This window comes from Anopheles marshallii, chromosome 2 (assembly GCF_943734725.1).
Source record: "Anopheles marshallii chromosome 2, idAnoMarsDA_429_01, whole genome shotgun sequence".
Taxonomy (NCBI): Eukaryota; Metazoa; Arthropoda; class Insecta; order Diptera; family Culicidae; genus Anopheles; species Anopheles marshallii.
In genome coordinates this window covers 35764602-35777293 of record NC_071326.1, presented here as the reverse complement: position 1 = coordinate 35777293, position 12692 = coordinate 35764602, and the positions used below count along the sequence as shown (strand labels likewise).

At 40.0% G+C, this 12692-nt stretch overlaps 4 non-coding genes across 4 annotated transcripts; 1 reads left to right on the top strand and 3 right to left on the bottom strand.

Annotated features, from left to right (window-relative positions):
• Positions 1 to 8224: 8224 nt before the first annotated feature.
• On the bottom strand, positions 8225 to 8298 carry Trnai-aau (transfer RNA isoleucine (anticodon AAU)). Its single transcript has one exon. It is a non-coding gene; the product is annotated as a tRNA-Ile (tRNA).
• Positions 8299 to 8904: 606 nt separating this feature from the next.
• Positions 8905 to 8978, bottom strand: Trnai-aau (transfer RNA isoleucine (anticodon AAU)). Its single transcript has one exon. It is a non-coding gene; the product is annotated as a tRNA-Ile (tRNA).
• Positions 8979 to 10772: 1794 nt separating this feature from the next.
• Trnaw-cca (transfer RNA tryptophan (anticodon CCA)) lies at positions 10773 to 10844 on the top strand. Its single transcript has one exon. It is a non-coding gene; the product is annotated as a tRNA-Trp (tRNA).
• Positions 10845 to 11310: 466 nt separating this feature from the next.
• Trnay-gua (transfer RNA tyrosine (anticodon GUA)) lies at positions 11311 to 11406 on the bottom strand. The gene is made up of 2 exons: positions 11370 to 11406; positions 11311 to 11346 (listed from the first exon to the last, which is right to left on the bottom strand). It is a non-coding gene; the product is annotated as a tRNA-Tyr (tRNA).
• Between the last annotated feature and the right edge of the window lie 1286 nt (positions 11407 to 12692).

Below are 12692 nucleotides of genomic sequence, written 5' to 3'. Positions count from 1 at the left end.
AACCTGCTAGGTGATGCGTTTACGGCAAGTCACCGCGTAGCCGAGCAGATGATAGTATCGGCCCAGAACGGGTTATGGAGGATTTCTAGCTTTATTCCTTCGTGTAGTGTAAATCTTGTCATCAATTCGCTGTGCTTATGAGCCGCTCGATCATGTCCGGTGTAATTGGATAGGGGATGACGATCCATACAACCCTTAAAACACGATGTGCAGATAATAACTTATCGATTGGGTGTTCAAATTTTTGCTACTTATGGTTTGCTTATCAGGAGCAAATGTGGTAGTAAATTGGCCACTACAGAAGACAAAGTGATGCAAGTATAGTTAAATCGCCATCGTTGACGCATTTGAACATCATTTTACACCAAAAACCACTATTTTTTATTTTTAAAGTACTGTAGCACCTTATATTTTAACTGAAAGATTAAAATGGATTTGCATTTTCTAGGCTGCAGACTGACGTATGTTAGTCAATTCAGTTTAAAAATATATTGTCGAAATGATTGTCAAATAGCTTGACTTCATCATTATCAATGAAGGTATTCTCCAATGTAATGGCAAAATATTAGTTCATATTGCTTCTTAAATCATTTAAATAAATTAATTCATTTTTGTGAACGTTTTCTTTCAAAAAGTCGTCTAAAATGATAAACATAAAAGGACGTCGACTCTATAACGTTAACGCTCTATAATTCTATAATCACATTTTTTGTACCAAGCAGTGCAATATTCATGACTATATATAACAATAAATCATCGAAGTAGTCCAACTTTGAATTACGAATTGAACTTTTGCTATTGAAATAAAGGATTTGTTGTGTTGACATTAGTAAAGACTTAACAATCAGTTAACATCTATATTGATGATATAAAATATAGCGTTAATTGGGCTGTTTACCTCATATATATCATACTAATGCAAAAGATTCCTAAATATCTTTCAGAGTACCGTAAGTTTATGCTACGTTAACACAAATATCAAACAATAACTATTCTTATTGATACACGTTCTTATTGTTTACCGTGAGGTATGGAACAATAGTTCACCCGCAGGGATCATTGTGAAAGTGTGCCGATTTCAACTTCTTTTTTTATCTTCATCTGCTCAATGAACCTAACGGCGATGAGTGTCAGTCATCTAAATGGACTCAATCATGGAGTCTCGCACCAGCACTGAATGCCTTTATCGAGGTTGAATGTGGAAGCCGAATGCCGGTGTATGCGATCGATCACATGTCCGTTGTCCGTGTAAGGCTTTTGTGCTCAATAGCAAACCATTCGCGGAATGTCGTACGTAACTGAGGCAAAAAAGCAAATTCGAACGCATAAAGTACACACGGCGCTGTATCGTATGCCACGGTTGTGTAGACGGGTCATGAAGCATATGCATGTCATGTCCATGGATCGTTCACAAGAAAATGAGGGAAAACCGTAGAAAAAAAGAAACGCTTTATACTGGTCAATTGATATTGATGATTGTTTTTGCGTTTAAAAAATTATCCACCCTTAAACGTATAAAATCTGAATTGGTACGAATTCTTAGAAGTATGAAGCACGATCGATGGAGGCGCCTGGTAGCTGTTACAACATTATACAAATTAAATTTCATTGTTGCATGTGTAAGGTTTGTTTTTTTTTTAGTAATGTTGCTTTTGTAGTGAACTACAAATATAACCGTGAACTACAATGAACTACAAATCATAATGCGTTTCAATTTAAATAAAATGGAACCAAGTTGTAAAAAATCTTATTACATGTCTGATCGTCCATGTTCGCGCATGTTTCGTTTAAACAATGAATTGAAGAAACAAATGCAACATTGAAAATCTCAATATTTTTCTCGAAACCGAAATGAAAATATGTGCATCAATCTATTGCCAAATCTATTCGTTACCAATGATAATCCCATTATGAAAAGAAGTGATAAATTTTGATACAAAATGTTGGGAACTTAAAAGCGTAGACCATATAGTTAAGGTACATGGAACATAATTCGGATCGGATATAAAAAATATGATTTAGTGTGCGTGAAATTATGCATAAATCAGGATAAACATCACTTTGAAGCCTCTTTTCAATTCCAATGACCATGTCTTTAACTGTGTCCTTTTTTCATGGTTGGTATTCAACTCTTATTAAACAAGTGATCGTATAGTTGTGGTATTTACTCTGGGAAATGTTACAACACATTGAACACCATAATCTTACAAACTTTACAGAATTGTGTTCATTATTTTTACACACACACACACATACGCACTAAATTTAAAGTTACTCCCCTAGAATCCACAAAGCAAACAAAAAAAAAACGCACATGAATACAAATATGGGCAATATGTTCATGGTAACACTTTTTTTTTCCCGTTACACGACCATTATTTTTTCAATATCCGTTTTGAACCAACCACGCTTTCAGGTGCCCTCAAAGTCCTCTCCCCGTCAATCTCCCTCCCACATACCATTGCACTCACGGTTTACCTTTCTCTTCTCTGCACACGGCCATTTTTGTTGCCATTTCTTACAAGTTACGACCGTATTCCCTGCACTGCCATATTGTTCCACACTACCGGTGAATAATTAATGTAATCTTACGGCATAACGGTGAACTTTTTCGCAGACCTTCGCCGAATCACTCAAATGTGTGTACACGCAAATAGAGCCAAATGTTACCGTTCTTGCCTTTGCTTAACCGAGAGAAAAAAAAAACGGTGCACAGGAAAGGGGATCCACACGCACACCGCGCGCCACCGTGCTGCCCAGGCTGGAGGAAATTGATATATGCATGATACTGAGATTTATGAGCCACCGTGTGCCTGGGTGGGCATTTTGGTGAAAGAGAGAGAGAGAGAGAAATAGAAAAAAAAATACCGAATTTACCCGTTTCACAATCAAGGCAAGGAAATGCGGATGTTCCGTGTTTACCGGCCGCAATGGGTACGGATACCGGCATAGCCGAGTGCGTCTGTTTCTTCAGGTGTGTTGTTTAATGTATGAAAAAATAATCACGACTGCAGCAAAAAAAAAAGTTTGCACCGACTTTCACATCGCTAGTATGAAGTGGGGAGTGAGCAAATGTTAAAGCTAAAATCACATCCCAGGTTCCCACCATTCCCGGATTAAAGCCACGTGAAAGGTGTAGTTTTTGGAAAATAATCTTTCTCCACTTTCTCCACGAAAGTGGCAAACAAGTGTGAAAATCAGTAGCAGCAAATGCAGGGAAGAAAAACTTCTCAAAACTGAAAATAAAAGCACCAAGCTCGCCCAACCATCCCAAATAGAGACATCAAAAGGCCCGGCATCGTAAGTGCTCGGGTGAACGTCTACCCCCTATTTAGCCGAAAGGGTTCGAACTCAGAAGTCAATCGATTAGATGCCACCATCGAGCGTGTCTTCCCATCAGAAAGCGAATCGAACGGTTGCGGGAGTGGTAGCTAGCGGGGAAAGGTTGTTGCTACAGGCGCCCCTATAATGGGGATCTTTATTTTTAAACCTTTCCCACCAGCTGAACCGTGCCGATTTGTGAAACAGTCGGCCGAACCTCATGCTAAGAATGTCGTATCGAAAAGGGGCAGAACAGCAGCACTTTGCTCATATACGCCCTTCCCAACGGTCCCGATAAGGTGATGTTGCCATAGCAGATATATTGATTCGCTTTTGCTTGGGTAGGATAATCGGCACCCGTGATCCTGCGACAAAGCCAGAAGTAAAAGGGACCTACAACATGGGTGAGCACAACCGACCAAAAGCAACAGGGTGACAATTGCGTCCATGCGCGCAACACACGAAAGGACACACGGCACTCCCTCGGTATCACTCTTCCTCGGCACGCGTCCTGTCCATCCGCCATCAACCGTTGGGTGTCTGGTCTCGTTTAACCATCCGATTGGGATAGGAAATGGGTCGAAGTTTTGCTGTGCAGAACGAACAATGACTGACGTAAGAGTTTCAGATTAGATTTGCATTGGTAAGGAGGTTGAGTTACCAACCATCTCGACATTGACAGCACGTGGATTGCTGGAGATGTTTGTTGGTGGAAATCTTTTTGTTATTGATTAAATTGTTGTTTTTTTTCCTCTTTGAAATTCTTCAAACATTGCGTCCTTGTGCCAAACTAGTCAAGATAGGTTCGGTCAGTTTTGAGTGTTTCTGTGATGGTTTGATATTTAAAATATGTTTAAAAATTGTAATTTGTAATGTTTACTTATTTTCAAATAAACTCAACATTAGATAATTATCTTAAATAAGTTTAAGAGATCTTACATTTACAAGAGCAAAGTCTGTTTTTTTTTTAGTGAGAAATTGTTATTTCTAAAGTACATTTTGTAATATAACCAAGAAAAAAGTAAATAACATAATACAAATGTAAAAGAAACATTTAAATAATATTAATCTGTAACAGAACACCAATGTTTTAATTGATAAACAATGTTTTAAAAACAAACCAATTAAATTCTGAAATAAACAAACTGTAATGTAATACGTACCTTCTTGCAGGGCAAACAGCAAAAGAAGCACCTGACCCCGAGCTGTTGAAGAGTGTTTTTTTTATGTCCCTTTTTATCTCTACGTCCTAGCAACAGTCTTCAGCAGACGTAATACACAAACACACACACAAACACACGCACACCGCCAAGGACATTCACCGTCCGGTCCCAAGGGTGGTGTGTATCAATATCACCAACACTAAGACATTGGAACCAACGTCGATTAGACACCGACGCGAGAAGGATCACGTTAATCACGGTGCCAGCCAAATTCCGTTGCACCCACCGAATGCGTCTCCGATGCACTAATAACCCGTGACTACCATCGAGAGGAAAGGCGAGACAGGAAGACAGCACCTGAGAGGAGTATTTTGTGTGTGTGTTTTTTTTTACTACAAAATTACCCTCTTGATACTTTAAGCCGTATGTTTATGATGAGTACTGTTGTACGCACGAACCCACTTGTAGAAGCTACAGGTAAATGGGAAGAGCACTTGCAAAGGACACTGCTAGGCGAGCGCACCACAATTGCATATCTTACAGGCGCTCATACGAGCGTTTTGTTCTCCGTATCCTATTAAGGATGCTTAAATTTACATTGTGACAGCGGTACATTACATGTGTCTTTAATTTATTCCTTCAACTCCTTTGCTACAAACACACACACACACTCACACGTGCGCACCCACACACTGACACACACACACTAACCGTTTGTTGCGCTTTCTGTGTTTTTGTGGTTGTTGTTGTTATTTAATGGTGCAATTTTTCCTTCCAAATGACAACGACAGCGCCGAGCAATAGTGAGACGCTTGCGGATGCTTCAGCAGTGTGCGTTTCTACCATGCAAGCAGTGATAGTGTCTGCAGACCCGCCGCTTGTTGCGTGTTGGTAGAGGACCGTAATGTGTCAAAGCGAGACACGGTACGTTCGACGGTCTTCCGATATCTTTGCTCGCACCGCAGCCGCCCGAGACGCGCACGAGTGTGTGCGTGAACGCGAAGCGATAAGGGATATCATACGTTCACCCCGAAAACACGCAGCACCACTACCACTACGCACACAGCATCGCGCAACAACGGGCAGCAGTGAAAGCGATACTATTTCCCTTGGCGGATACGAGGCGGGAGCGTTTGTGGCAGGTGGTTCTTCCGTACAGGGTGGCGAAAAGGGGCGAAATTCCCGGGGATGAAATGTGATTCCTTGCGTGTTGACTCACACAGTTGGAGAGGTTGGAGTGAGAGGGAAAAGCAAACCCACGGGTCACTGTTTGGTTTCCGTCGCGAACAGCTCTGTCGTTGCAATAAATCAACTCAGTGTGCGGTAACTCATTAACCCAGTCGATAGCACCGCACGGATATCACACTTGCACACACAACACAACAAGTGGCCACCAGCTTTTGCACAGACCCGCCCAACCACCCCGGGCGCCCGTATCATTAGCGATTCGGCTTTCGTTTTTCTTTGTTTCCTATATTGGTGCTATCGTCCTTTTTTTTCCTCTCGAACTGCACTACGCCAGTGTAGTTGTGCGCCGTCTCACTCGTTATCCTGTTGCACAATGCTCTCTCGTTCACGCTCACATCCACGGTTGCTAGCGCGAAAATACGTCACTTTGCAAGGTTTTTTTTTCGGCGCAACGAAAGTTCGTACCGTTGGCCCCAATCTATGGCCATCTACCTAAGTAATGCAGAACAGTGAAGGAAAAAAAGGGCGACATCGAACTATTTGTTTTCGTCACGATTCACTCACGCTCACTTTCAACTCGCAACTCCTTCTTCTAAATCTCAATCGGCACAGTGGGGTTGCACAGTGGGTAAAATAATTGTACCGTTCAAATTCAAATATGCGAGTAAAACCCTGAATTTTAAATTATTAAAACATACTACACACATGTGTGTAGCAATGCGATTTTTTAATTCTTTTGAATATTTAACTTATTATATTTATTATATTTATTTATTTTATGAAGCACCAGGCGCCTCCAGCAAATTATTTGAATTATTGCAAAATTTGCTAATTTTGGTTAAGCTGATATTGTGCAACATATCTTTAAAATTAAGACGATAAATCTTAGGTAAATATGGTTTGTATCATAATGAACAGAGCGCTTCAATGCGTGGCGAAATTTGGACATAATTCAATATTTTCCCCCACTGTGCACCTGCTGCAGGATGTTGCTCGTATATTATTGTTTTGCCACTGTGTTTTTCTCCACTCGTACGCACACTCCGACGCGCCAACCGGTGATAGTTCACCAATACAATCACACAACCACCCTCTTGGGGATAGTACACCTTTCGCTTCTAGTCCCCGGGAACTTCCAGGATTTAACGCTCGCGAACCACAATAAGGAAATTTGTCGTTTGTCGCCATGACGGATGTAACTTATAGGGAAACCATTTACAACTATTTGATTCAAACAGTTACGTTACACGAACAGCACAATTATTAGGGACGAATTAGGGCTAAAATTTTACATCTACGCCAGCTGTCCAGGCGGGACCGTACGTACATATCCGCTTGTTTCTCACTCCAGCTTGTTCAGGTGTCACGCAAAAGTTTTCCCTTGGCTTCCACCATTACGAATAGATGACGTCAATGATGCACCACCAGCCCGCAGTAAACAACTATCGTCACTTTATCGCTCACTGCACTGCATCACGTTACCTTATGCTGGGCAGCCCCGGTATGAAAGAATGCACCACGAGCAGTAATTCATGAAAATATATCCCATGCACGTTCGATTGTCGTCCTACCGTTGCTATTACAGTTACATGTTATCTAGTTTCCTAGGGGGTTTGCTTTTACGGTACGCGGGACTCACTAAACGGGCCTGTATTATGATTTTGCTACGGAAACAATGCACAAAGAACCAGACACATCCAATGGGGTGTAAAATGCACGGGGCTGTTTTCCTTTCGATACAGATTTTGACAGCTCCAGCAGCAGTGGTAGTGGTGGTGATTGGTGCGTTCGCACACACACACTGCTGCAAAGTACAGGCGTACGGGAGTACGTGAACGGTAAGGACACGTTACCGAAATTTTTTTGTATGATTTTTGCAACAAAGCAGCGCTTTATTTGGATGAAAATATTTTAGACAGTTAACAAAACATACATATTTCACGCATTTTAATAACTTCGAAGGGCAAAAAAAAAGTTTGTAGAATTTGAAATTCTGTTCAATGATAACCAGTTTCAAACTCACCGCCAGACGGCGCACAATTCATGGAAACAAATGAAGTATGCATTAAAGAACAATGAAACAAATGGTTTTGTTATAGCTTTTACAAGTCTGCTGGCAACCTTCATATACATTATTGTTATACTACTCAATTGATCATATGGCGTACCATTATTCCAAATTGTTATATATCACACTGTACACAACCGCAAATAATGGACAATCGAGCAGTTTGATTCGAGTTCTACTCTCTGCCGGCTCTGGTGGTTGGTTTCCGAACTACATTAGTATGTTTATTTCGTGTATCAGCTTTGGTTATTTTTGTCACGTGGTACGATCATGTATTTCAAACAGGGATTTTTAAACAGAAAACAAAACACGTTGTGCTCATTCATTGCATTAAGGGTGTTTTTGCGTAGAACGGTGTAGCCTTATTACGGAGCTATGTATTATTAAAAAACGTTGAATCTTATAAGCCATACCGTGGCAAAAAAGAAACCGTTCGTAGTATTGTTTTTAATCAAATGTTAAAAATAGAAAATAAACTAAGAGCTGGCTCCAGAGAGGATCGAACTCACGACCTTCGCGTTATTAGCACGACGCTCTAACCAGCTGAGCTATGGAGCCCTTATTACTTCAAGATCGTGCATCACACCTGAAATAACAATTAGGTTGATTCGAGAATTTATTGAGGATTTTATAAGAAGAGCATGATTTGCCGCGGTACATTCGAAAAATGCTTTTTTATGTGTCTTTTTAAATGCTTTGCTAGAAGACAAATGACAAACAAATTGCGATAATAACAACATAACGACCGACATGCTTTTGATTGACATTTTGAAAATCATAGTTGTGAAGATATGAATTGTTTAATTTTGTAATCGAAGAGACTATTGAAACGATATCAGATTAAACAGTTGTAGACAGAAATATTTTACTACACCCGCATGGTATATTATTACGCACTGCTGAAATCTATAAATTTAATAAATCAGTGTATTTAGGTTAAAATAATTATAAAGACATGTGTAATAAGCCAGCTTTTGAATCATTCGTTAGCTTTTTTGTTCAAGAAAAACTGCCAAAGGTGAGGGGTATTGCTCATTGGAAACCTATTCTATGGTATAATTCACATTCGTTTGAAGACATTTGCTTCTCCAAGCAGTGAAAAAAGCACTTATCCCTAGTGTAATCTTTTAGTAACTGAAGTAATAAATAAAAACAATCTTAATTTGGCTCCAGAGAGGATCGAACTCACGACCTTCGCGTTATTAGCACGACGCTCTAACCAGCTGAGCTATGGAGCCACTTGTATAATACTGTTTGGCTTATTAAACAATTTGTTTGAATCTATTTATGTTTGATGAGAATAATGTAATCATTCATAGCATATGGCCGATCGTACTGTTAGATTAGATTAGATAACTTCTAGCACGCTTCATTTGAGCACTAATGCAGTTAAGGCAGTTTGATACGAGCTGATACGCATTGCTCTTACACCAAGACGCTCACTAATGAAGCAATCTGATAACATATTAGCTCATATTACGGATTACGTTCACTCGGTTGCCCTCCGTTTATTTTTATATTGTGCTACAGCGGCAGCAAATTGAAACCATTCCCATGCACGATGATGTTCTGAGACCTTAAAATAAAAGATTCCTCTGCTCAGCAGCTCAGACATAACCGTAACATCAGCCATACATTTTTAATACATCGTGTGCCGCTGGGTTGAGCTTTGCATTGATCCGTGGATTTATTTGGACCAGAAAAATCATAACTCACGTAGCGATGATGAGGCACGTCATAATCATCATGCTGAGCATAATCGAACCGGCAGCAAACGGAACATCCCGACGTTTCATTAGCATGAATAATTGATCGTCCTATCGGAAGTGTACCGTTTGCTTTGTGTGTGCGTACCGGAGCGCATCCGTAAAATCCGGAATTTCATACATTTTTAAGCGGCATTGGCGTTCGCCAAATTAGTTACCGTAGTAAGCGTTAAGAAACCAGCCGTAGAACTGGAACTGAGCCGATCCACAGTAAGATCAATTTTCTTGAGGATCAAAAGTTGTGCAGTACGATTTCAATAAATAAACTGATTTCTGGTAAATAAACTGATGCTGCTTTAACATCAAGTGTCGCGAATTATACTCTACAAGCAATCTACATCATATTCCTTAACTATCGGCACGAGGCATAAGGAGTGGAAGGATGTGATGTTCGTTTCATCAGCAAACACACGATCATTGCGATACTTTTACCTTCGATAAAGATGATGATACTAGGATGAAAAAATCCGGTGCGGAAGAAAGAATTCAATTAAAACTTTCCTTCCATTGGAAGGATTTCTCCAGCATGGAAGCGACATACCCAAGAACTTGTGATTCGATAGGGTATGGGAAGAAGTACAAAACAACCACAAGTCGGGCGCGCTCACGTGTAGAATGGATAGGGTTGAAAAAAAGCACTAGTGCAGAAATATATTGCACCTTTAAAATAATCGTTCCCGGTTTTACATGCAAGCCCACTCTTTCTGTCTCACGTACCCCAACGCAACGATAAACACACTCCGACTTAGAACTCCCATACCCTTGTTGACCTGTTGCAATATAATCGGTATCGTCCGGTAATCTTCACCAGATCCGAACGGTCCCTTCTCCCAGATGCTAACTAGCCTGCCCGCTTTGCTTAACTTTGACCAAGTTGCGGTGTTAGGGCGATGTGTTTAATCAATTTTAGTTTAATTAAAATTCACTTTACCGAAACTGGATTATAAGTTGCCTGGTGGTAAGAAGTATGGCAAGCCGGACAGTGGAGAAGTTTGTTTGATTTTCACTTAGTTCTTTTCCCTTTCCTGTAGATTGACAACGATTACCGGGACTCGCAGCTTGCACTACCACTATCCCTACGCCGTCCATACAACGTTCTGTTTCAGCGCTTTTTGATGGCAAGCAAAACCCTGTAATGCACTTTTGAACATGCAACGATAGATCGTACCGAGAGGTGAGTTGCCCGGTTTTGGTTTTAATTATCGAACAGCAAAAAATACCTTCACAAGCATGCTGGTAGAAAAAAACCGTCGTCAGATATGAAAAGACTCCGTGGCGCAACGGTAGCGCGTCTGACTCCAGATCAGAAGGTTGCGTGTTCAAATCACGTCGGGGTCAACAAAGCAGAAGGTTCTAAGATATATTTTTATAGTGTGTGTCTATGTATGCGGTTTCGTATGGTTTTATTATTATAGGCAAGGAAAGCAGACATTTTTGTTTCTTTGTAAGTGTATAAACAGAGAGAGATGATATATATAGCTATAATTAAATTAATGCAATGATGGAAATGGTAATGTATGAGTACAATAATTTATTATAATAGAAATGTTTTATATTTTACGATATATATTTAAATTTATATCTATTCTATCCCTGTTTCGTTTAAAAACAATTTTCAAATAGTACAATATATGATAATATGGTCAATCATATGGTTGAATACATTACATTATATATAGATTATAGCAATTTTTGAGTAACATGAATACCAACATTCTTACTTATAATAATCACTTCGACGGTTCCAACATCAGTCAACAAAGCTTTCTAAAAAACACTAATTGATTATACTCTGATCAACTTCTCCTTCGAGCCGGATTTGAACCAGCGACCTATGGATTACTACTGCACATGTGCGATCTTCTACAGTCCACCGCTCTACCAACTGAGCTATCGAAGGTTGTTATGAAGATGATGATAATAAACATCCAGATGGCCTTTCACATAAAATGAAACTGTTACTGCAATGCTTCTAGTGTTTTGTCTAGTGTAATGCGAAATAATTACACCTAGCGTGCCGATAACCGATGGGCCAGTTCAGTGCAATGCCCCAAAACAAACTAGTGTACCGAACAATTCAAACAAAATACCTCCCTTATCTACTGACAGCCTACCCCCGCACGGCGTTGTAAATTGTTAATTAAATGTTTGAATAATATTTTGCAGCTTATCATTCTGGCTGAACTCCTTACCAGTGACCGTAAGTATAATTAATTGCTTTCTTGGAAGAAGTTTCGTGCACCAGCCCTAATCCGTCCCGTACCACTACGGTACGACGCAAGAGTTGAGCACTCTATTACGCCGGCCTGGAACTTCCTGCCTTCCCGGATGTTGGTACGAAAAATGTGAAATCGCAGTAATTGGTTTGGGATGTTGGAGATTTTATTTGTCTTCAAAGTTTAAAACTTCTCCTCGCGCACTATCGGACACTCGATATTGGAGAAAGTTCCTGGTACAGCAGTAGAATCGGCAACGCATGCAGTGGTGTCTGTAGCGCATAGTGGGTATTATGGTGAGTGAATGATTTTTTTTGTATAAAATTTTACAACACAATTACTAAGATGCTAAGTTTTGTCTTTATTAAGGAAAGATATAACACATAATGTATTGCCAAAACTTTTGTCGATAAGTTTCAAATGGACCAGTTTATCATAATCGTCGTTTATAATGCGTTTATGTTTATAAACAACTTATAGTAAAATTGATTGTTTATTTTAAAATAGAACAATTTATAACCGCCTTTTAGCAACTGTATCATTGTTGCATTCATTGGCGGTGTTGCACCGTTGGCGGTATACTTTTAATTACTAAATATTGATAAGCACTTTCCTTCTGTTGGGCACTTGCGTCCATGCAGCTTCAGTTTTGCATCGTCTCATTTGCAACTCCTGCGTATTGTGCAGTATTTAAAGCGCTTGGTTTTTAGTTTATGGCTAGCATTTTAACCATTACACCACCTTTTACCAGCAAACAAAATGGCGCCTTGAAAGTTTTCCCATTAATTTCGACCACCATTTCTACACATTGATCGCTGTGCGTTTGTTTTGCAAGCCGTACCGATCGGCTGTGGGATAAAGCCCCGTGGATGTGATCGAGGATTATATGCACGAAAAAATGGTACGGAAAGAAACGTTCATCCTCACACAACACGGATGCAGTGTTACGATTCGAACCCGGGTACTCCGT